This window comes from Spermophilus citellus (genome assembly GCF_964194105.1).
Source record: "Spermophilus citellus genome assembly, chromosome: 1".
In the NCBI taxonomy this organism is placed as follows: domain Eukaryota; kingdom Metazoa; phylum Chordata; class Mammalia; order Rodentia; family Sciuridae; genus Spermophilus; species Spermophilus citellus.
Genome location: NC_138182.1, coordinates 214,671,261 through 214,696,710, shown reverse-complemented (window position 1 = coordinate 214,696,710; position 25,450 = coordinate 214,671,261). Strand labels below are relative to the sequence as shown.

Genomic DNA, 25,450 nt, shown 5'->3' with positions numbered 1-25,450 from the left:
AGGGGCACTTCACCTCTGAGACACATACCCAGTCCTTTTTATATTTTAGTTAGAGACTGGGTCTTGCTAAATTGCTTAGGGCCTTGATAAGTTGCTAAAGCAACTCATGTTCCTCTTGCCTCAGCCTCCCAAGCCACTTGGATTACAGGATTACAGGCACCACTATGCCCAGCTATATAACCTAAATATTTTAGCTAAGCAAAAGGTTTTATTTTTTCAAGAAAGCAATATCATGTATATATGTATAAGTTTCTAAGACACCATAGTTTTATATAAACTTAAAAATAAGATGCTACATAATTATACACATATTCTAATTTGTTTGGAAGACAAATAATTTTTATTGTTTGGGACAGAGTCTCTACATCCTTTTGGAATGTAGTTGAGAGTTAATAGTCAATGATTGATCTTGCACAGTGGCACACATCTGTAATCCCATCAACTGGAGGCTGAGACAGGAGAATCACCAGACTCTGTCTTAAAATTAAATTTAAAAACTGGTTGGGGATTTAGCTCAATGGTGGAACAAAATATTGGTGATTAAAGCTAGTTTGTTTTGCCAGCATATTCAATGAATCAAAGAGAGGCTTGATTTCCTATAAACTATTATTGTTTGTTTATGTATTTGCACTGTATTTGTAGTTGAATCTTTAACATCAATATTCATACTTATAATACTATTTGAAATACACATGCAAAAATAATACTATTTTATTAGAGTGTCGGTTGAAAAAATAAGTTCAAAATGCCTAACATTTAATGGCTATTTGTCAGACTCTTTTTATCCATACAATAACCCATAGACAGATTCTACTATTATCACCATTCTACAGATTTTAAAACTAAAGCTTAGAGGGTGCTGGGGATATAGCTCAGTTGGTAGAGTGCTGCCTCACATGCACAAGGCCCTGGGTTCAATCCCCAGAACTACAAACAAACAAACAAAAAGCCTACAACTAAAGCTTAGAGAGGTGACCTTACTTGCTCAGGACCACATAGCGTCATAAATGCCAGACAAAGGACACAAAACCATATTTGTTTATTTCTAGCCCTTTGTCCTTAGCTACAACTCTGTCCTTAGCTATAATGCAACACTGTTTTGTGACACTCATAACCTGTGCTTGAGGAGAGCAGAAGTGGTATGATTTGTATCTCCAGCCCTCCCCAAACTGAAAAGGTTTCAGAGATACATGCCCATTTACATGTCACCCTCTTCATTGTGCGCACTTTAAAAGGCTAGTTATTTTTTTTCAGTGATGCCTTTGCTCAAGTCTGTTTAGAAATCTCCCTGAGGAATTTGCTACACAATCTTAAAAGTGGTCTGATTGTTGGCAAATCCTTGTGGTTCAAGATGAATTTGTTGCCAAAAATAGATCCAAACCAAGTGTAGAGAATAGGATGGAAACTAATATTTGAATATAAAGCATCAGATTATTGGATATCTGGCTCACAAACTGAAATTAACTACAAATATACAAGGAATTTAAAGGTTATTCCTGGTAGGATTAAATAGCCTTTAAGGAAAGAGTTTTGATGAGTAGCACTCATAAAAATCTGATAATTTTTTTTAATGTTGGAGTCACTAATTAAGAGTTTTGTATCATGCAAGAACAGCATGGGAAATGTTATTTTAAAAGAATGTAAAACAGGCAGAAAATGGTAAATCACAGAACTTGGATTAGAATCCAGGCTCAAAAACTTAATAACCATTTCCCCTTAATTTTCGATGTCCTTTTTGTAAAATGGGGAGTTGACAGGACCTACCAAAGATGATCATTTTGCTGAGAGAAGGACATGACATTGTACTTCTGTAGCCACTTAATGCCTGGCCTGTAGAAAATGCTCAATAAATTATCACTGTACTTTATTTCTCTCTCAAGGACTGTCTCATATTCCTGAAAAAGATATTACTGTAATTGTGTTCCAATGATATATTGGAAGTTATTTTCTTCTCTTCCAGGTTTCATGCTGCAAAGAAGTTTTATTTCATGCTAGAGTATTTGATATTTAAAATAAAGATAACAATTTATGATAGTATATTGATGAGATCAATATATATTACACCAAGGAGACTTAAATTAGGGGCTGCTCATTTATATTATCCTTGTCAGTGGTTCCATATAATATTGTTTTCAGGGAGACTTGTTTTTGTGTTCACATTGAAAAATTTTATTAGACTTATGAAAGTAATGATATATCCATTTGCCTAGAATAAGGTTCCAAGATTTTATTTTTTAGTTACCTCAGACATCTTCTAAATTGCTTATTGATTGCCTAATTTGGCACATAAATTTAAGGAATCTGAGCATAAATGCGTAGAATTAGTGGCTTCCTGTTAAATCTAAGTTTCTGACTCCTTTGGAATCAATGACCCCATCTATGTGGTGTAGGCAGAATTGTGGAGTTGCCAAGGTCTGTCTTTGAGGCCCTTCCTTCATTCACCTTCAACATGCCCTTTCACTTTGGCATGTTCCACTTACCCAGCAGCAGTTTTTATAATCAATAATAGCTCCTTCATGAGTGCCTCTATTTCCTCTCGGCCTTCCACTGATGTGACTTACAACATCCTTTAATTCCTCAGCAGCCCCCTTAGGCCCCAGAATTCTCTTGGATTATGTTCTATCAGGAGAGCCTGCTGCTCCAGCTGTCTGATCCATGACACGATATCAATGTTGTTACTCCTTTAAGTGAAGCTTTCTTTAAAACTTTTCTGAAAAAGAGTTCATAATCCAAAGGAGTTCCATGGGTCCACAAATCCACTGCTGTGTTGATTAAAGGGTGCTTTAGGGAGGACTTTCAGCATGTCTCAGGTCTCTCCCACCGCCAGCCACTTAATTGTCCACACAGAGGCAAGCACTGGATGCAAGTGCATAGGAAGCCTAATTCATGTATGAGGAAGAAATGTATTGCTTTTTAAAAATACTGGGTTTGGAAGATTAACTTGATTAGCAGAGATCATTATGCTACTTGAAGATTATATTGTTACATTTTTTCAAATATTGTACATTTCAGGTCCTATTTCTCTGGTCTCTTCTTCTGATAACTTTTTGCATATGGGTTGCACAGTTGGTCGCACGACTCTTGTGCCATAGCTACTGTTTGTCACTCAGACTTATTGTATGTGCACTCCCTTCTGCCCCTAAAAAGCCACCAGAGGTGTAATTAGTGATTGTTTTTCCAGAAATGCCTCGAAGTGGCATAAAAACCCAGTTTGGAGAATTTGTGCTGCTTCTTAGATGAAAGGAAGAAGGTTGGGGAAAGGTTTAGGGTCAGAAGGCAAAGATTGTTTTGTCCTTTATTTCCTGCATGAAATCACAAATAAAACATCTTACTCTGTGCAAAGATAAGGCACTTAACAAATATTACCCAATATTGTATGGCCTTAAACTTGTAAATTTAGTGCATTCATATAAAATGGAATGCATGTTGTATTAAACATAATCTTTCTGAAGAGATTCAGAAGTAAAGAAATAATAATTCTAAATATGATATGTTTTGTTGTGGTGTTTTTTTTTTTATCAAGGAATTGATACCAGGGACATTTAAATACAGAACCTCATTGCCAGTCCTTTTTAAAATTTTTTATTTTGCAATTTTGAGACAAGGTCTCTCTAATTTGCTTAGACCCCCACTAAATTGCTGAGGCTGTATTTGAACTTGCAATCCTCGTGCCTCAGCCTCCTGAGACATTGGGATTACAGGTGTGCACCACTGTGGCTGTGGCTGGCTAAATAAAAAATTTTGAACACTACTTAAGAAACATTTTGCAACTTTCTTGTCTCTTGACTCCTTTACCAACGACTAAACAGCTAACTAATAGTTTTCTTTCCATCTTTTCCATTCTCTCTCCCTCCCTTGATTCCTTTATCTTTTTTACTTCAACTCTTTTCAGTTGTGAATTCTTATCAGTTGTATACTCCACAAGGGAGCACACACACATATGCACACACACATGTGCAAGACTAGTATTAACAATTAACCAGGGCTGGGCTTGTAGCTCAGTGGTAAAGCATGTGCCTAGTGTGTGTGAGGCACTGGGTTCGATTCTCAGCACCACATATAAATAAATACCCGCTCACCACTAAAAGAATATTAAAAAATAAAAAACAATTAACCACATTTGGGTTTTTTCTTTCCTTTGTGAAGTTACATTTTCTGTCTTAGAACCATAAGATAGTATACTAGTAATATTTTTCTATTTATTGGAATCACCTCAAAATAAAATACTACTATCAAAGGAGATTATTTTAAAAATAATTGATGATTTATGCTATAGATAATGTGTCCACAGAAGAAATTCTGTGGTCAGTTTTGTTATTAATCACTTTAATTATCTGACTACAACAGTGGTTAACTCACAATGAATAGGGCCATGCTTGTGCTGCTTATCTAGTATTTGTGAAACATTCATGCTCATTCATCTACACATTCTCAACTCATCCTTACAGAGCTGTGAGATTTTAATTTATGTAGCCTATGGCCATAAAATAACTTACCTACAGGAGAATAAAAGCTGTGGTTTCCCTCACATTATCACTAGGCTATAAATTCTTAAACCCTCCAGATCAGTGACAACTAAGTATTCTAAAACTTGGTGAATGTGCATGCATGTGAGCTTCTTATAATAAACACTGTTTGTGCTTTTTTCGAAAATGACTTTGCTGGAGAGTCAGATCCAGCCATTCTATTATATTTTAAGATGCTTTTTTTTTTTTTTTTTTAGTGCTTAAACTCACAATAATACTTGAGAATGATTTTTGGCACTTTACTACTATTGGGTGATACTTATCATTTGCTAATCCAAATAAAATAATTAAAATGAATAAACTACTTAAGCATGGTAGTAATTAATTACACCAGAAAATAAATAAAAACAGCTAACATTTATACCTGAGTCTATATGTTTGTTCCCTTTTGTTCTCTCAGGACCTGGGATCACTAAGTGCTATTTCCTTGCTACCGGAGAGTGTGAGATTTGACACTGAATGAGAAATGGTTCTGATGAGGAACTTAGCAGACTTATGCAGAGAACAGTTTTTCAACCTCAGAATCAGCAAGGGTTCATGTCAAATGCATATTTCTGGATGCATCTCACGCCTGTTGAGCCCCAGTCTCAGGAATCTGCATTTGAACAGGCTCTCCCTGTGTTTTTCACATGTTTTGTTGTATGCTATTGTGTTATGGTAAGAGAAAGTGTAAGATCTACAATGTCTTCCAATGCCATTCCTTGGTTCTCTGTTATTCACTTCCATTCTCTCAACTAATCTTAACAAAGTTTTATGGAAACTCTACATTCATGAATACGTTTCAGTATAGTAAGAACAAGAGTGAAAATTGATATGACTCTCTCCATTGCCTGCTTTGGTTCAGATTGTGAACAAGTTAAAAAAAAAAAAAAGACATGTCACATATATTATGCCCGTTGGAAACTGCTTAATTAGAAAAATGATTAAGCAAATTCTCTCAAATTTTGGTATAGCTCTTCATTTTTATTTCTCTGAGTGATGGTCCTTATCTTTTTTTTTTTTTTTTTTGGATGGAATCTGTTCTTTAGATCTGGTACTTCAGAAAAACATGTAAAGTGGGCTTCCAATTAGGATATCTCCTGCTGGTGTCAGCTAACCCAAAAACACATGCATGCTTTAGTGACAGCCAGCTGCTCCTAAACCTAGACTCCCTGCAAAGGGAACAGCACTGTTCACAATCACTTTGGTAGTGTGGCCTTACAATAAAGAGACTTTCAATCAATACAAATGTTCCTTATGACCTTGGTAATTACCTAATTTGCTGAGCAATCACAAGGGCCTTCATAACATTACCCTAGCAGACAACTGACTAATCCATATTCCCAGCTGTGTGATAATAGAATTTTGGGGGTGAAATCTTTATGTTACTAGGGTATCCAAATGGGAAAAAAATATGGCCTGTTTGTCTGTAGTGTTCTTCAGTGATTTTGTTTTACCCACTGACTTCATAGGCTATATTTTATTTGCTTCAGTTATTTGGAATGCTGGCTTGATGGGCTACTTGTAGGAATATGGAGAGGAGGGGACATGCCATTACATATAGGAACCCACCAATAATGGTCCAGACTCCTTTTGGGACCTACTCACATGAAGCAGAGAAATTACTTTCTATTGGATAGCTAAAATCTCCTTTCCCATGGTTCCTTTATTACTAAGCAAAAAGTCCCATCCATTTGGTTGCCACATAAAGGTTAAGTGACTTGTTTTCAGTCACAAAATTACTTAGCAGTGAAACAGAGACTAAGACGCAAATGTTCCTATTTCTGCTCTGATGCTTTTGGGCGGCATTCTTCAGCTCTAAAGAGAAAACACTTATAATCCTTCAAAAGCAGGCAAGGGGCAAGTCACTACTTTCACTAAAACTCCTTCAAGATAAAACTTACTTGAAATTTTTGTGATTTTGCATGTTTTGCCTTGACACCCTGTCTTTCACAATAGTTAGAAGTGGGTATTATTTACTGACTATTTTGCTCATAATTGTTTGCATAATCATACAACATCTCATATTGTTAAATGGTTTGCTGGTTGATGCCTAATATTGATTTGAAATAGATCTAATGGAATAAGCAAATACATTTTTAAAGTTAGTTATATCATTTAGTTGTTAAATGGTGTTATTAGTCATAAAATTGTTGATTATTTTTGATCAATTCCTTGCAAGGAAACTACAATTTCCTCTCATATTGTATAGCATTATTTTAAACCCTCCCTCCCCTTTTTTCTTATTAATTTGTACTTCTCACTGGAAAATGCTGCTCCAAAGCCCAGGGATAAGATAAATTCTTTTAAATTCAGAATATGATGGATTTTATTTGAAGAATTTCTTCTCTGAAGGGCCAGAAAACAATGAAATACACTCTTGTATATTACTCTTTTCATAACCTTGAGTAAACCAGTACAGAATTATCAACAAATTTTATAAATACAAAAAAATTAATATAATTGGTAACTATTTGGACAAATATCAGATACTTTATAAATAGAGGATTATTGAATGGTAGGGTTTCTAAGTTTTTTAGGACACCTTGCTGATGAGGGGTCTGGTATCTCATAAGATTTGGTAATTAATGGGTGCCCTCACACACACACACAAACACACACATACATATTCACACACAGATACTAAGCTAGTTGGTTAAGTCAGTTATATGAACCGTTTAAGATATCCTGTACTTGAACACTGTAGACATGCTTGTGTGTTAGTTTATTTAGTATTTTAAATTATTCCTTGATTTTTCAAGAAAAAATTCCAACTTGAACATTTGATTTCTACTTTCATCATTTAAACATATATATATATATATATATATATTGCTATTGATTATTTTTATTTCTGTTATTGCATATACCTTGTAAATATGTTCAGGTTTAAATCTATTTAAATGGTAAAGAGAATCTAAAGGAGTTTGTAGCACAGATGTTTTATGTGCTTATGTTTTTATTTTTTATAACTATATTTTAATGTTCTCTGGCAAAGTGTATATTTCTCTAATAAGGTATTGACTAGTAACTGAAAAATGTTCTTGAAGGGAATGTAATATGTTAGTGTCCAAACTTGTAGTTTGAGTGTCCAAATTCTTAAGTCAAATGAAAGAAATATCACTGAATATGAAGTTGGGGGACAGGCCCTAGGGTGTATCTAAATACCCATATCAGAGATTTTGGGTTAATTTCATTTTTTTAAAAAAATGAAAAGTTAAAACTTTAGAACTTCCTTCTCATGACTCCTAAAGATTTCATAAATTCAAAAGAAAATATAATTCAAAGATATGTGTGGGCATCATTACACGCATGCCTAGTATTTCATGGACAAAGACATGTTGCACCCTCTGAAAATTCCTTTAAGGAAATGAACTTTTCGTAAATGTGATATACATATGGACAAGGGGAAAAATGGGATAACTGAGAAAAGGAAGGTAAAATGAGTTAATGACAAAGGAAGACTGGTAGGCAGTAGAAATTATTCCCCTTTTATTTCTTTTAGTCTATAGTCTAATTATTCTTATTTGAAAACTTACTGGCACCAGGTATTATCAACGGGGATGAGTAATATGTAATTTTTATCTTTACTGGGTTACATTTGGCCCACAGACAGTTGACAGCTGTCAGTCAGGTGTCTGGTCAATGAGGATATACATATAAAGTTGCCAAAACATTTTTGTTTCTTTAAATACTTACGAGTAAACTACTTTAACTGGAAGCTCCATTGTACTAAAATTAAATAGATATTTGCAACATAATTTATAAAATTAATTGCTGGAAGAATGGATTTTCCATATGAATACATAAAATAAACAAAACAGTTTTATATGGTGTTGTTTTTTTTTTTTTTTTGAGGCAAGAGAATGATTACTTTGCCCCCACTGCAAATAAAGTATCTTGAAGATGTGTATATGTATTGCAAATAATGCTTAAGATACATACATTTTAAAATTCAACTTTTATGGCAGGTATGAGTCACCGTCATTTTAAGTCGAAATTTCTTAGTAAAAATTATTAAAGGAAACTATTTTGATACATTGAGGGATTTGGCATGAGTATTTTTGTAACACAATGTCAAAGATTTATTAGAAAGGACAAACTCATGTTGAACAAAGATTTATGATTTCTCATAATTAAAAGAAAAAAATTATGGGATTTTAGACTTAGTCCACAACTGATGACACAATTAAAATCTGAATTTTAATTATTTTGGATATTTGAACTATATCTAACTAACATTGTTTCTAATAGGTTCTATTGCCCTTAAGAAATTGACAGAGTCATAAACAATGGTTTGATAGAAGCTTTTGTATTGTTTATCCTTGGTGATAATGACAAACAATGTGATAATTATAGTCAATACTAATGCACATGAAAACTTAACAAATATAATTTTGAAGTTGACCTAAGAATGTAAGTTGTTCAGTTTTTCAGTAATTAGTTATCATCTCTTAAAAAAAAGTGTTCTGATTCATTTGGAAAGTAGTATCTAACACACTAGAAAAAAATTTTAAAGTGCATGAAATACATACTCATTCTTTAAGAGACTAATGAGGTTAGATAAAAACATTCAGTGACTATGGCTACTCAAGTATCCAAGTAAATATAATGAAACATGACAAAATATCACATGAAAATAACAGTTTGAAACACTATATATGTATACTTTAAAATATCTTAATTATTCAAAGTTTGTTTTACATGTAATAATTTATAATAAAAAGAAAATTTGGGTCTTAATTTTTAAAATATGAGTTCATTAAAGTGTTTGTAGATAAGACTATATTTTTAAAATATTGAATTTTTGGCGGGTGAACCATTGCTGATTACTTTTAAATCACAAATATTTCATGATTTTAAAAAACAATTAAGCCACTTTAAAAGAGAATGATATTTATAAATTGTTGTCATATCTAAATCATTGATTTAGTTTTGTTTTAGATACAATAGTCATTAACAAAAGTCAGATTTTATTTCTTTTTCCTACTATACAAATAATGTATTAAGCATGTAGATTGGAAATTATTTATGGGATCATGAGAATAAAACAATTGTCTCATAGTCTTAGTAATTTATATTGGTAGGAGCCTTTTTCTTCTTAAGTACTAATTCTACCCCCCACAGCCCAGAAAATTGATTTTATGCATAATAATTTATAGCATTCTTGATCAATGTATGCTGTTATGTCTTTTACATTCATTAGCCCATGTTGCTTACGAATATGGAATTTAGTTATTAAAATGGTTTCATATGTTTACTATGTATAGTCTCTAGCTTTGAGCTGCTTACTTGCTTAAATAAATGTTTTCAATTTGCTATAATACAACAATTTGTAGAGAAATGCTGTGAAGCATAGTTAAAAGAATGAGTCCTTGAAATAGAATCACTTTTTAAAAATATGTCCTAACATGTGGTGTCATTTTTCCATTAATTAAAATCCTATTCTGAAAAAATTTTTTTTGCTTAAACTTTTGAATTCACAAAACAAAAATACCAAATATATAAATGTACTAATTTTGGATATCAATGACGTAAAAACATGCTTTAGTACTGTCTTATTTGTTTATTCAAAGACTTTCCTCTAAAACAAACTAAAAAACAAAAACTCTTTGTAAAGTAATGAGAAAATGTGATTACTTTTAAATACTAAATTATCTGTGTAATACGTTTTTAAAATGTGTTTAAATTAAGTTAATCCTTATTATCTTTAATCATATTTCTATAACATGCACGCATTAAAAAGCCCAGCACATGGAAGTTTTGAAAAGAGTGTGTACCATTTCATACTTTAATTTTGGAGAATTATTGGGAAACATCATTTTATTCAAAAAAGATTATGACAAAATTAGATTAAAAAAGATTAAAATGCTGTTTAGTTAGGCAAATATTATATGTAATTAACTCTTCATTTTTCTGACATTGAAGACAGTAATGAGAGACCAATATTAAAAGTACAAATTATTTTTTATAATTTTTTAAATTAAAAATTATCAAATAGTAGCAGTTCTATTTTGTACAGAAGGCAAACCCACTGTTGAGTTAGTTGGCTCTGATTCCAATGGTCTCATCAGCTCTGTGAACGTAGGGACCACAGCAAGGCTTCTTGAAGATAACAAAATCAATTTTTAGAGATTAAAAATATATAATTTGGCAATTGAAACTCACCAGTGCCTTTCTGCTTCTCCAGGAAGTTGTACCCGTCAGCACCTGCTGAGGGCTTTGTTGTCCAAACTCTGACAGGTAAAAAATTCCTGTAGAATAAAGCCAGACCAGCTGGCTTTGAAGAGAAACCCCCCAGTTTGGGCTGCGCTTGCCTCCTCTCCTTTTCTATGAAGACCGAGGCTTAGCCCCCTGATCGTCAAGCCGCGAGATGCGTGATCTCTCTGCACAAGTGTCTGGCAGGCCGAGGTGCACCTGTTCATGTCACTCTGGAGTAAATTTAGCTGTAAAGGTATCATTGACAACCAGACCTCTGTCAGTGCTGGCAAAAGAACACAGAATTACTTCCCTCCCCTCCCCCCTCCAAAGCCCCTCCACTACTAGTTCCAATGGAAAATATCCAATCGGAAGTCTATCCAAAAATCATTCCTAAAAAATGAAATTGCTTTCATATGGTATAAAAAAGTAAGTTTCCTCATTTCACACAGGCTTTAAAATTACATTTCCAAGAATAATCTTGGAACAAGACAAGTTTTTGTTCAATTAATTGTGGCTGGAAACTTTTTAATGGAAACATAGCACACACTTACTTCATTTCAGGTTATTAAATTGTGTTAAGCATTAAAGTTAGTTGCAATTCTTTGCTGTAGCTCATTTGTTCTTCTCAATCCAAAGAAATATTAGAAGGTTAAAACTTATCACATAGGAGGGATTAATCATGCTACCAAAATTAGAAAGCATGTAGCTCTGTAAGACCGAGTGTGGAAATTGTGTGCTCATAGCACTTAAACTATTGGGAATCTAGGCTTCCCCTGCAGCACTTGACATAGCAATTCATGTCTGTGGAAATCCCTGGTAGTTGGAAGCTGGCTAAAGCTAGGGTTCTCTTATTCATTGGTTAAGGTAAGGACATTTATCATTTATGTGAAATTTTCTGATGAATTTCTCTATTGGTAGCTTCGGAAAAAGTCCTTGTGGAGGCAACTAGAGAGGCAGGCAACACTCAGTAATATGTCTGAAATAAATATAGTAGTCAAGATATATAAAGCAGCCTAAGGAGTAACATTCTTAGCCAAAGCATTCTGAGCTTATGCCTTGATAATTATGATTTCTTAAGTGGAGTTAAAAAGAGTTGTACAGAATACCTGTTCTACCCTATTATTGTTGTTTACAAGGGTTGGGTATGATGAGTAAAAGAAATCTGGGTCAAAATAAAAAATGCTTTGTAAAATAAACAAAGTTCCTATTTACTTACTATGTATAAACAGCCACTCACCAAGCCTCATTTCTCCGCAGGGCACCACTTTCAGATAAAAACATAGACCTGAATAGCATCATCCAGTATCCAAGGAAACCATGTAAGTACCTCTCTCACTGTGTACTTCTCTTATTCAGAGTTTAAAAGCTAGCTGAGTACTGAATGAGTGAGTGTTTTTATTTAATAATTATACGGGAGGTATTTTTTAGGAGCTTGCTAAAAAGAAACAGGTTCTTGATTGTTATATGCGTCATAACAAAACCCTTATGTTTTCATCATATTTCATAAAATTATGTGTTTAGTCCCAACCTCTCCATCAATTCTCATTCTTAGGTACAAAACAGCTACTCAAAGTTTTAATGAATTGAGAGTTTCAAACTTTTCCAAGACCCATTAGTGTCTGAAAAACAATGTTTCAGAGGCCTTGTGCCAGGATTAGTTTCCTAAGTGTAATAAAACATTTTTTAAGTTTCAAAAATGAAGAAAAAATTGGTCAGAAAAGAATATCTTACTGGTAAACAGTAATAGCAATTAATTTGGTTTTAGGCTTCTCGAGGAGTAAGCATGTGAACTGAGATGTGGTTATCTATTTAAACTCCACAGAGAATCTTGAAAGAAAGTATAATTACCAAAATGCAAATATATATTTGGGAAAAGGGTTGGAAGGCTGGTGTATTATTTTCTTTCTTTTTTTTTCTCCAAATTAATGTACATTTCTATAGGTTATTTCAAGGTTCAAATTTATTTTCAGAAGCTATAAAATCTAATGTGGAAGTTTAGTTTCCGAGCAACACATTGTCACTCTGGAGAAAGACCCTTTACTAAAATATTTGAAATTTGTACTAAAATATTTCCTTATCTGGAATCATTATCTTTTTCATATTTGTACTATCTACCTATAAAATCAAATTATTTTCACTAGGATGTGATTATTCATGATTATTTATATACTTTTTCATGAAAATACTTAATTTTTTCTTTATGTTCAGGTAATTTAGAATTTCTTTTCTACCTTCTAGATCTGCCATTTGATTTATCTGGTCTTTTAAATACAGATAGCCATATTACTTTTCACTGGGGCTTTTGAGAATTGCCTTTAAATGCCCTGTGGTTTGTGTGTTTTTTATAATATTTTCATCTGTTTTTTGTTACATGTGTCTTTCCAGTTTTCCTCTGCAGTGTAGTTCCTAGTTAAAGCATAAATGATAGAGAGAATCTTCCTTACGGTTTTTGGGACCTTTTATGTTCAATCTCTAACTGCAGGAACAGAGTTTGTTTATCACATAACTATATCAAATTGCATTCTTTATGCATTTCCATGATTCTTTTTATATGTTACAAAAATGCACCTTTCTGAATTGAGAGATAAGAAGTTGTGTTAGGCTACACAATTTGATGGAACATCTGAAGGGCATAAAAACCTCTGAACCCAATAAAAATATGAGACAAGGAAGTCATGCTAGTTACAAACTTCCCAAGTATGGAGTCCGAGGCCTGACATGCTGCTATCTAAAATAGGAATTCCTTGCTGCAAAATAGAAGTTGAACTATTGCTGGCCAAAGTTGGAAGCAGGGAAGGGTTAGAATAGAGCTTTATAATGAAAGAAAGCACTAATTGAAGAAAAGACTGACTAATGGTATAATTCACTATCTTGAGGAAATGGAATCATTCTCATGCAAGAAGAAAAAAAAATCTATACTGAAATGCTTGGGATACAGCTATAACTATTTACATCAGAATATAGATTTTTCTAGAAAAATCATTTAAATTTGATAGATTCAATTCAACCTCTTACACTAAAAGGAAAATTCTTTACACACACACACACACACACACACACACACTCTTGAGATTCCATTCATCAGTAACTGGTCTCTACTGTGGACTGACATTGTTCAGTAGAACTTTTTGTGATGATGGTCATGTTGCATGTGGACACTTTCAAAATGCTAACAACTAGCCACATGTAGTCGTTAAGCATTTGAAATGTGATTAGTGCAACAGAGCAACTGAAATTGGAATTTTATTTATATTTAATTTATTACAGTTATAGAGCCTCCATGTGACTAGTGGCTATAATATCAGACAACATAATTCTAGTCTAGATCACATTTTTAAATGTGGAGAGATTAAAATCTGTATAGATATAATATTGTTGTCAATTATTTCTTATCTGCATATCATTATCATGGACTATAACTCAAATCATTAATGCTTAAAGAACAAATGTACTTCAACATTATTTAGTTGAATTTTAAGAAATATTGTCATATGATCAACTGAATTTCAGAAAGTAATATTTTGCTTTCATGAGAAATTAAAATACCCTTTTCAAAAAAATTCAATTCTTTGGTATTCTGAAATACAATATTATTTTTTTACATTTACTTAAGTATTTGGATTATCATTGCGCTAGAATTTCTCTACAACATTTTCCCAGAGATAAATGTTTTTAATATTGTTAGAAAGACATTAGATTATTGCTGTATAAGCCTAGGGTAGCAAAATTTAAAATGGCCTTTATAAACATGATCACATCAAAAAGATACTGTAGTGTAAGTTCTAACTATCATGATAAATATTTTTGAAAAGTTTAGTTACAATTTCTGTAATAAATCTTGCAAATAATTTTCAAAATGTAACAAGCCTACATAAATGCTTAATACCCTTGTTTCTCCATAGCTGATTCTGCTCCCAAAACACACATCAGAGTTTAAATCTGCTCCTATGACCTTTTTAGGCATTTAGTGAAAGTGAACGTTAGGATGCATGATGGTATTTTTATAGTGATGGTGGCATGGTAATATTATAAGCAAAATAATGATTTACAAAATTATATCACAAATTTTAAATTTGCATTGATTAAAAAAATCAGTCAATTCATTTATTGAATGCTGATTACTAGTAGGACATTGAACTAGAGACCATGAAAAATATATTTTAAAATTGGTGACCCAGATGTGCGCGGTACCACATCCCCATAATCCCAGTGGCTTGGGAGGCTGAGGCAGGGGGATCTAGAGTTCAAAGTCAGCACTAACAAAAGTGAGGCGCTAAGCAACTCGGTGAGACTCTGTCTGTAAATAAAATATAAAATAGGGCTAGGGATGTGGTTCAGTGGTTGAGTGCCCGATTTCAATCCCCAGTACACCACACAAAAAAATTGATGACCCAGCATTTACCCTATAGGAGCTACATTTGTTAGACTTGGTCAACGCCTTTTGGATGGATAGGATTCAGATAAGAAGAAAGAGAAGTGTTTTTGTTTGTTTATTTTTGGAAAAACCTTGGATAAGCTACTTAGAATGCCCCCTCCTACTGCAAAACAACTAGATTCTGGATAAAACGTACTTTCTAATGATTTATTTGACTTGAAGGAAATTTTTGAACATCTTCAAAGATTCTTCTTCCTCACCTCAAAACTAAAAACCAAAAAAGTGTGAATTGAAGACTGTAGTTATGAGCAATAAATGGCAAACAGGAAAGACAGGAATGGCCAAATGGAATGCATGGGTTATATGTGCAAAGATATTGTTAAAAGGAGAGCAGTCATATGCTCTATTAGGTTTCTCAGAAACTGGTCTTATTTAAAAATAGGGAGAACTACAACCACATTTGTGGACCCACATTTTGTGTCTCATTTTATGTCTTTTCATGTGTTCAGTAAGATAATCAGGCACATCATATTGACTTATCTACTTTCAGAAAAAAAAAGGCCTATCTTTGCTCAGAAACCAGTGTTCTGTGTGTGGAGAAAACATGGCTGTTCACTAAGGAATTCCTACAAATCAGTCTTCAATATCCTTGTAAAATCCCTTGTCTGTTTTCTGTATATCTGAGAAAGTGTTTTCATTCAGAACTATAGACTGTGAGCTCTGAGACCTTAAACTCAAACTCAATTTATTCTTTATTTGTTTATGAGTATTATTTATATTTTTACTATGAACATCCCCCAAATATTAAAAAGTGAAAATAATAGTGTAATGAATTTTGTAAACCTGCAACTCCATTCAGAAACTATCATCGCATGGATATTTTGTTTCATCATTCTCTGTCTGCTTCTCACCTCCACCCCAAATTATTTTGAAGCTAATATCAAATATAACAATTTCATGTTAGTAATTCAGGAGGCATTAAAACTTTTTTTTAAAAAAAGTTATTTATTTATTTTAATTAGGTACATATGACAACAGAATGCATTTTGATTCATTCTCCACATTGCAGCACAACTTTTCATTTCTGATTGTACACTATGTAGTGTTGCACCATATGCACAGTCATATATGTGCATAGTGTAATAATGTCCATCACATTCCACCATAGGAGGCCCATACCTCCTCCCTTTTTCTCCCTCCCCCTTGCCCAATCAAAGTTTTTGATACATTTTTCCCATGCCCCTTCCCCCCACATTATGGATCAGCATCTACTTATCTGAGAGAACATTCAGCTTTGGTTTTTGGGGATTGGCTTTCTTTGCTTAGCATGATATTCTCCAATTCCATCCATTTACTTGCAAATGCCATAATTTTATTCTCTTTTAAAGCCGAGTAATATTCTGTTGTGTATATATACCACAGTTTATTTATCCGTTCATCTATTGAAGGGCATCTAGGTTGCTTTCACAGTTAGCTATTGTGAATTGAGCTGCTATAAACATTGATGTGGCTGCGTTACTATATATAGTATGCTGATTTTAAGTTCTTTGGGTATAAACTGAGGAGTGAGATACCTGGGTCAAATTGTGATTCCATTCAAAGTTTTATAAGGAATTTCCATATTGCTTTCCAGGCTGGTTGCACCAATTTGCAGTGCCATCAGAAAAGTATGAGTGTAACTTTCCCTCCACATCATTGCCAACACTTATTGTTACTTGTATTCTTAATAGTTGCCATTCTGACTGGAGTGAGATGAAAGATTAGTTTTGATTTGCATTTCTCTAATTAGTAGAGATGTTGAACATTTTTTCATATATTTGTTGATTGATTGTATATCTTCTTCTGAGAAGTATCTGTTCAGTTTCTTAGCCCATTTATTGATTAGGTTGTTTGTTTTTTGGGTGTTAAGTTTTTTGAGTTCTTTATATATCCTAGATATTAGTGCTCTATCTGATGTGTGTACGGCAAAAATTTGCTCTCAAAATGTAGGCTCTCTCTTCACCTCATTGATTGTTTCTTTTGCAGAGAAGAAGCTTTTTAGTTTGAATCCATTCCATTTATTAATTCTTGATCTTATTTCTTGTGCTTTAGAAGTCTTGTTAAGGAAGTTGAGACCTAATCCAACGTGATGAAGATTTGAGCATACTTTTTCCTTTATTAGGCACAGAGTATCTAGTCTAATTCCTAGGCCCTTGATCCACTTTGAGTTGAGTTGCATGGTGAGAGATAGGGGTTTTAGTTTCACTTTGCTACATATGGATTTCCAGTTCTCCCAGAACAATTTGTTGAAGAGGCTATCTTTTCTCCAATATATGTTTTTGGCGCCTTTCTCTAGTAACTGTATTATGTGGGTTTGTCTCTGTGTCCTCTATTCTGTACCATTGATCTACATATCTATTTTGGTGCCAATACCATGCTGTTTTTGTTACTATAGCTTTGTAGTATAGATTAAGGTCTGGTATTATAATGCTTCCTGCTTCATTATTCTTGCTAAGGATTGCTTTGGCTATTCTGGGTCTCTTATTTTTCCAAAAGAACTTCATGATTGCTTTGTCTATTTCTATAAGGAATGACGTTGGGATTTTAATTGGAATTGCATTGAATCGGTATAGCACTTTGGGTAGTATGGCCATTTTGACAACATTAATTTTGCCTGTTCAAGAGCATGGGAGATCGTTCCATCTTCTAAGGTCTTCTTCAATTTCTTTCTTTAGTGTTCCGTAGTTTTCATTGTAGAGGTCTTTCACCTTTTTAAATTGATTTCCAAGTATTTAATTTATTTATTTATTTATTTTGAGGCTATTGTGAATGGGGTTGTTTTCTAAATTATTTTTTAGAGGATTTATCACTGATGTATAGAAATACATTTTACTTATTGGTATTGATTTTATATCCTGCTACTTTGCTGAATTCATTAATTAATTCTAGTTGGGGTGGACTTTTTTGAATCCTCTAAGTATAGATAGAATCATGTCATCAGTGAATAATGATAGTTTGAGTTCTTCTATTCCTATTTGTATCCTTTTAATTTCTTTCATTTCTTTAATTGCTCTGGCTAGAGTTTCAAGGACTATGTTGAACAGAAGTGGTGAAAGAGGACATCACTCTCTTCTTCCAGTTTTTAGAGGGAATGCTTACAATTTTTCTCCATTTAGAATGATGTTGCCCTTGGGTTTAGCATAGATAGCTTTCACAATGTTGAGCTATGTTCCTACTATCCCTAGTTTTTCTAGTGTTTTGAACATGAAAGGGTGCTGTATTTTGTCAGATGCTTTTTCTGCATCAATTGATATAATCATATGATTCTTATTTTTTATTTTATTGATGTGGTGAATTATATTTATTGATTTCTGTATGTTGAACCATCCTGCATTCCTGGAATGAATCCAACTTGATCATGGTGCAGTATTTTTTTTAAATAAGTTTTGTATGCAATTTGCTGTGATTTTATTGAGAATTTTTGCATCAATGCTCATCAGAGATATTGGTCTAAAATTTTCTTTCCTTGATGTGTAGAGACACATCAAGGTTTTGGTATCAGGATGATACTAGTTTCATAGAATGAGTTTGGAAGGGTTCCCTCCTTTTCTATTTCATGGAATAATTTGAGGAGTATTGGTATTAATTCTTTTTTTGGTCTTGTAGAACACAGATGTGAATCCGTATGGTCCTGGACTCTTCTTGGTTGGTAGGCTTTTGATGGTATCTTCTATTTCTTTGCTTGAAATTGATTATTTAAATTGTGTAACTCCCTTTGACTCAGTTTTGGTTGATTATATGCCTCTAGAAATTTGTCGGTGTCTTCAAGTCTTTCTATTTTACTGGAGTATAAATTTTCAATATAGTTTCTAATTGTCTTCTGTATTTCAATAGTGTCTTTTATGATATGTCATTTTTCATTACGGATTTTCATAATTTGAGTTTTCTGTCTCCTTCTTTTCATTAGAGTGGCAAAGTGTTTGTCAATTTTATTTAATTTTTCAAAGAACCAGCTTTTTGTTTTGTTGATTTAAAAAAATATTATATTATTTTCTTAGGTGTAGATGGACACAACACAATACGTGGTTTTTTACCATCTTCACTATGATCAACTTTATTTTCAAGATTGTATATTTTGTCTTCATTATCTCACATTCTATCTTCCAAATGATCTAGTCTGTTGGTGATGATTTCTTTTGAGTTTTTATTTCATTTATTGTTTCCTTCATTTCAAGGATTTCTGATTTTTTAATTTTTTATTTAATTTTTTGCTACCTGTTTTGCTCCTTATCTCTTTGTTGTTGTGATAAATGGTTGCCCATATTTGCTCTTTTATCTCTTTGTTGGAGTGATCAATTTTTGCCTGTATTGCTCACTTAGGTCATTCTTTAATTTGTAGATCATTTTAATTATGTACATTCTGAACTCCTTCTCTGAGATTCCATTAACTGTGCTGTCCATGGATTCTATTATTGTAGTATCTTGGGTTGTTTGGGGCACTTTCCTCCCTTGTTTTTTCATGTTTTATATGTGTCTCCCTTTTTTGAAATGCAGATCTGAGATATTACAGTTTCTACCCTATAATCATGTAGTGTCCCTGCAGATTACCTGTACCTCAGCAAGGTGTTGGACTTCTAGTCCCTAGTTGGTGTCCCACGAAAATTGCTACTGCAACTAAAGGTGGTGGTGGTAATAGTGGAGGTAACTCAAATAGCAGTAGGGGTGTTCCAAGATGGCTGCAACCACTTTCAGAGATGGGGCTGAAAGGGTGGGTTGCCTACTGGGAGATGCAGCTGCCTCCAGGCCCTATCTGTTGTCCCAAGGTGTAGACTACTGCCTGTAGAAGGCTATGGCAATGTCTGCAGTGTCCCAAGTAGGAGGTGGGGTAGGCCTGAGCTCCAGTGTGGGTCTGCTGGTTGGCAGCGTGGTCTAGGTCCTAATCTTGGCCTTGGCTCCCACAAAACTTGTTATTTATTTATTTAAATTAGGTATATATGACAGTAGAATGCATTTTTATTCATTGTACTCATTGCAACACAACTTTTTTTTTTTAATGCTGGAAAATGAACTTTATCTAAAAAGTTAATTACACCAAAAATGTTGATATTTATTTGCTATCCTCAGATATACAAAGCCAATATTCAAACTTTCCCTTTTGTATAGTTTTTCTGTACTTTTTACTTTTGGAAGCAGAACTCAAATAAGGTCCATATTGCAATTGGTTAATGTGTCTCTCTTCTTTTCAACTACAGTTTTTTATGTATTTTCTTTATTTGTTGAAGAAAACTGAATTGTTGTGTTGTGAAGCTTTCCATAGTCTGAATTTGCTGATTCCCGTGGAGATATTTAATAACACTCCCAGTCCTGTGCCTTACCTTTTTTTTTGGGGGGGGTTTGTTTTAAAATTTGTTGTTGTTGTTGTAGATGGACACAATACCTTTATATTATTTATTTATTAATTTTATATGGTGCTGAGTATTAAATCCAGTGTTTCACACATGCTAGGCAAGTGTTCTACCACTGAGCCACAACCATAGCCCCCTGTGCTTTACGTTTTAATTAACTGTTGTAATTAAGACTAAAAATCTGATCATATTTATTTAGGGGAGGGAAGGCAAAACTACTGTTTTCTTTCTCTTTGGATGTTAGCAGATGTTGATGATCATTGCCTAAATTCACTTATTCCTAGATTTTGTAAGAATAGTAATATAATTCTATCATATCTGCTTCATTTATTATCAAGAATGCTTCTTTATAGATAAACTAGTTTGTTATTTTGAATTTCAATTTATGTAAGAAAATCAGAATAAATTCTTAATTTGTTCTGTTTATTTGTAAATTCTTAGCACAATGTAAATAGTTTCTAACCATCCTCAAAAGGTAATCAATGGGGCTGGGGATATAGCTCAGCTGGTAGAATGCTTGCCTTGCATGCCCAAGGCCCTGGGTTCAATCCTCAGCAACACACACACACACACACACACACACACACACACACACACACACAAAAGGTAATCAATATTATTCTTAAAATGTCATTATGAACATTGATGTGTTTCAATCATTACAGTTGTTAATGCCTATAGATGCCCATATTTTTACATCTTTGGTTACTCAGTCTATTTCAGTTGATTCCTATTTATTTAAAAAAATGTAGTTGTAGATGGACAGAATACCTGAATTTTATTTGTTCATTTATATATGGTGCTAATGATTGAACCCAGTTTCTCACACATGGTAGGTAAGCACTCTTCCAGTGAGCCCTGTCCCAGCCATGTTCCTATATATTTTTCAAAGAACCTCAAGTTTTTGAAAATTTCCATGATAATGATATGACAAAATTTAACAGGCTTATCTTGAACTTTTCCTTTCCAAATCTGGAAGCAGGCAATTTTCTAAAAAGTTGTATTTCTTTTTTTTTTTTTAATGAATTTTGTCTTGGAAATTGTACTTAAAAATTATGTTCTTGAAATTAGGAGAGCTAATTTTTACTAACATGGCCCTTAGTCTAGGTCTTTTCAAAAGAAAGAGCTAGAATATATGTTCTTTTAATTTTTTTTTTTTTTTTTGGTGCTAGGAATTGAACCCAAGTATGCTTAATCACTGAGTCGAATACTCAGCTCTCTTTTTTATGTTTGTTTTTCTTTAATTTTGGGACAGGGCCTTGTTAAGTTCTTAGGGCCTCACTAAATTGCTGAGGCTGACTTTGAACTTGCAATCCTGCTACTTCCTTTTTAAATTTTTAAGACAAAATACATAGAGATCCATAGGAACACTTAAATTTAATACACATCAAGGACAACAGGTTTTAATTTAATCATAAATCCTCTATCCATTTGCCCTTTCTTCTAAACAGACAATTCCAATTCTTAATGGTACTAGTATGCTTATTAGCTTTAAGTGACAATACATTTACAACAGGCTCAGAATAATAATACCAGGATGACCACCATCATTAGGAATGTACATATACCTTGTGCAGAATTCTCTCCCCTCATAGGAATGTACATATTTCTGTGATTTTCAACTATATGGAATTGTTCTTTTTTGGTATGATTATGTTACACAGAATCATTTGGCTCATTTTGCTTTCAATTTTTAGGAATGAAAATCTTAGGTGAGACCAGAGTAGTGCATGGTTAAGGGTGAATTATCGCCCACTGTTGAGATTCTAACTAACAACACAGAAGTCATGAAATTTTCCATTGTAACTGATGGCAAAGGTTTATTCCCAGCCCTGTATTAATGCCATGCACAAGTTTCCTCTATAATTCTTTAAAAATGTTTTATTCCCAGGCTTGGGTAGTTTCTACATGCATATGCCCAGATTAGTACTCTGCTAAATTCTTAGGGTACTTTTCTGTGCTGCATGTCTTTCCTCCCAGGGACTTGGTCCTGTAAGCTCTGGCCACTTTCTTTGATACTTTCACGTCTGTTTCCTGAACGCAGAGCCTTTGGCTCCCCTGAGATGGGTGTCCTCCCCATGCTGCTGTTGAGAAGCCCTCAAGGCAGTGTTCTGAGGCGATTGTAGGATTCACCTCTTGGCTTTTCATCCCTCAGGAATCACTGTCCCTCATGGCCTGTTGACCTATGTCTTGAAAACCATTGTATTGTGTATTTTATTTCCTTCTTCCTTCCTTCCTTTTTTGTTTGTTTGTTTGGTAGTTTTAAGAAGGAAGGTTTGTCGGATCCCTCTGTCAGTTCATATGGGCTAGAATAAGAAGTCTCTCCCAGTTGTTTCCAAAAAAGTTCAGCAATACCTTATTTATCCAATCAGTGTCTTAATATGAAGTTCAATAATTGAAATGAATTTTAAAACATTTGACTGTAGTGTGTGTAGAAAACCCCCTTGAATAAACTGCTGTAGTTTCCTTTTTCTTTCCTTTTTTCTCTCCTTTCTCCTTTTGCAGGGGTAATGGGGGTTGTTCCTGGGATTTGAACCCAGGGCCTTATGCATTCTAGGCAAGTGTTCTACCCCTGAACTCCATCTCCAGTCCTCACCACTGCAGTTTTGCAACTGTCAGTACAGCTTGTAGAACCACATGGTGGCATTTTCCCTCCCACCTAACTTTCCCACCAGATGATCCAATTTTATTTTCTGGACTTAGAATCAATTTTGTGGCTCATTCATTCATTTCTTGAACAGATATTTTGATTAACTACTATGTGTCCTACAGTGTGGGATAGATACCATAGTGAAGAAGACCCCCCTCTCTCCCCTTAAAAAAATCTTGCAAGTTTATTTTCACAGACAAACTTGCATGTGAATGTTCATAACAACTTTTCTTTTTTGTGTGTGTGTGTCCAGATTTTATTATTATTATTTGGATTTTTGATGGTAGTAACTCTACCTTATTCATTGTAGCTTGCACTACTTCAAGTGGTAGTTTCCAGAACTGTGTGTCTTTTTTAAAAAATTTGTCCTTTTTAGATATACATGACAGTAGACTGTAGAGTATATTTGGACATATTATAAATACATGGAGGATAACTTATTCTAATTAGGATAGTATTCTTGTGGTTGTACATATGTGGAGTTTCACTGTGGTGTATTCATATATAAACATAGGAAAGTTATGTCTGATTCATGTCACTGTCTTTCCTATTCCTCTCCCTCACCTGCATTCCCTTTTGTCTAATCCACTGAACTTCTATTCTTCCTTTCTCTTCCCCTTGTGTATTAGCATCTGCATATCAGGGAGAAAATTTGACCTTTGGTTTTTTGGGACTAGCTTATTTCACTTAGCATGATAATCTCCAGATGCATCCGTTTACCAGAAAAAGTCATGAAGTCATTCTTTTCTTAGAGCTAAGTAATATTCCATTGTGTCTGCATACACAGTTTCTTTATCCATTCCTCTACTGAAGGGCACCTAAGTTGGCTCTATAGCTTAGCTAATGTGAATTGGGCTGCTATAAACGTTGATGTGGCTGCCTAACTGTAGTATGCTGATTTTAAGTCCTTTGGTTATATACCAAGGAGTGGTATAACTGGGTCAAATGGTGGTCCCATTCCTAGTTTTTAAAGGAATCTCCATATTGCTTTCTAAGGTGATTGTATCAATTTGCAGTCCCACCAGCAATGCATGAGTGTACCCTTTCCCCCACATCCTCGCCAACATTTACTGCTGCTTTTTAAAAATATTTTTTTAGTTGTAGATGGACACAATAACTTATTTATTTATTTATTTATTTATTTATTTATTTATTTATTTATTTATTTTTATGTAGTGCTGAGGATGAAACCTAGTACCTCACATGTCCTAGGCGAGCATTCTACCACTGAGCCACAACCCTTGCCCTGTTTTTATTCTTGGTTAGCAAATTTATTTGTAATAACCAAAACCTGGAAATATCCAAATGTCTATCAATGAGTGAATGATTAAATAGAGAGTGATTTAGTTACATAGTAGAATACTACTCAGCAATAAAAAAAATGAACTGTTGTTATGGGCAACAACTTAGATGAACCTCAAAGAAAATATGTTGAGTGAAAAATACTTACCTTAAAAGAATACCTTATTGAATGATTCCATTCATATAACTCTTATGAGGTAACATAATCATAGAGATGGGGAACTGACTAGTGGTTTTCAGGGGCAAGGGAGAGGGCAGGGGATGGAGTAGGGGTAGACATAAAAGGGTAGGATTCTTATGATGATGCAGTTAAGGGTTTGGCATGAGCTAATGGTTACTTAAAACTACAACACGATAAAATTGCTTAGAGATCTACACACACAAACACAAATAAGTGCATATGTATCTGGTGATATCTGAACAAGCTCTATAGATTGTACCAATGTCAATTTCCAGGTTTGGATATCACAGATGTTAATATGGAAACAGAGACCGAGTGAAAGATCCACAGGGCTTCTCTGTCAATTATTTGTACATTTTTGTTAATTTTAATTATTTTATATTAATTTTTAAAATAAGTGCAATGTTGTAGAGGATATAGGGAAATGAATAGCTCATTATAATATATTGTAATAATCTTTAGTCAAGAGGAATTAGTATAGAGTATATATATGGAGGAATACTGTCTTTTTTTTGTGTTGCTATAACAAAATAGTCAAGGCTGGGTACTTTATAAAGTATTTATGTTTATTTGGCTCCTGATTCTGGAGGGTCCAAATAGCATGCTTCTGCAGTCTTAGTAGCGTCTCAATATGGCAGAAAAGTTAAAAGAAAACAGGCTGCTTAAAGAATAGGACAAATTCACTTAAAAAAAAAAAAGCAATTCACTCTTCTGAGAGCTAATCCACTGTGAGAGCTAATACCACACCTGACCTACCCCTGTAAGACAGTATTAATGTATACATGAACGTGAAGCCCCCATGATGTAATCACCTTCCATTAGGCCCCACTTTTTAAAGTTTCTTGCCACATT

The 25,450-nt window shown here is 33.7% G+C and overlaps 1 protein-coding gene and 1 long non-coding RNA gene across 20 annotated transcripts in view; one reads left to right on the top strand and one right to left on the bottom strand.

The window, feature by feature from the left end:
- MEF2C (myocyte enhancer factor 2C) overlaps nucleotides 1–10,898 on the bottom strand; it is a 184,766-nt gene extending 173,868 nt beyond the window's left edge. For 4 of the 13 annotated variants that reach the window (XM_081290780.1, XM_081290789.1, XM_081290783.1 and 1 more), the window contains exon 1: nucleotides 10,674–10,896. The gene's annotated coding sequence lies outside the window, so the exon portion shown is untranslated. Of the gene's footprint in view, nucleotides 1–10,673 lie in introns of all 13 variants that reach the window. The other 9 variants (XM_081290781.1, XM_081290794.1, XM_081290784.1 and 6 more) reach the window with 6 other exon arrangements.
- Nucleotides 10,899–11,429: 531 nt separating this feature from the next.
- The window catches only part of LOC308648226, a 159,958-nt gene continuing 145,937 nt past the window's right edge, over nucleotides 11,430–25,450 (top strand). For all 7 annotated transcript variants that reach the window (XR_014021786.1, XR_014021787.1, XR_014021788.1 and 4 more), the window contains exons 1-2: nucleotides 11,430–11,570; nucleotides 11,964–12,025. This is a non-coding gene — a long non-coding RNA (uncharacterized lncRNA). The remainder of the gene's footprint in view (nucleotides 11,571–11,963; nucleotides 12,026–25,450) is intronic.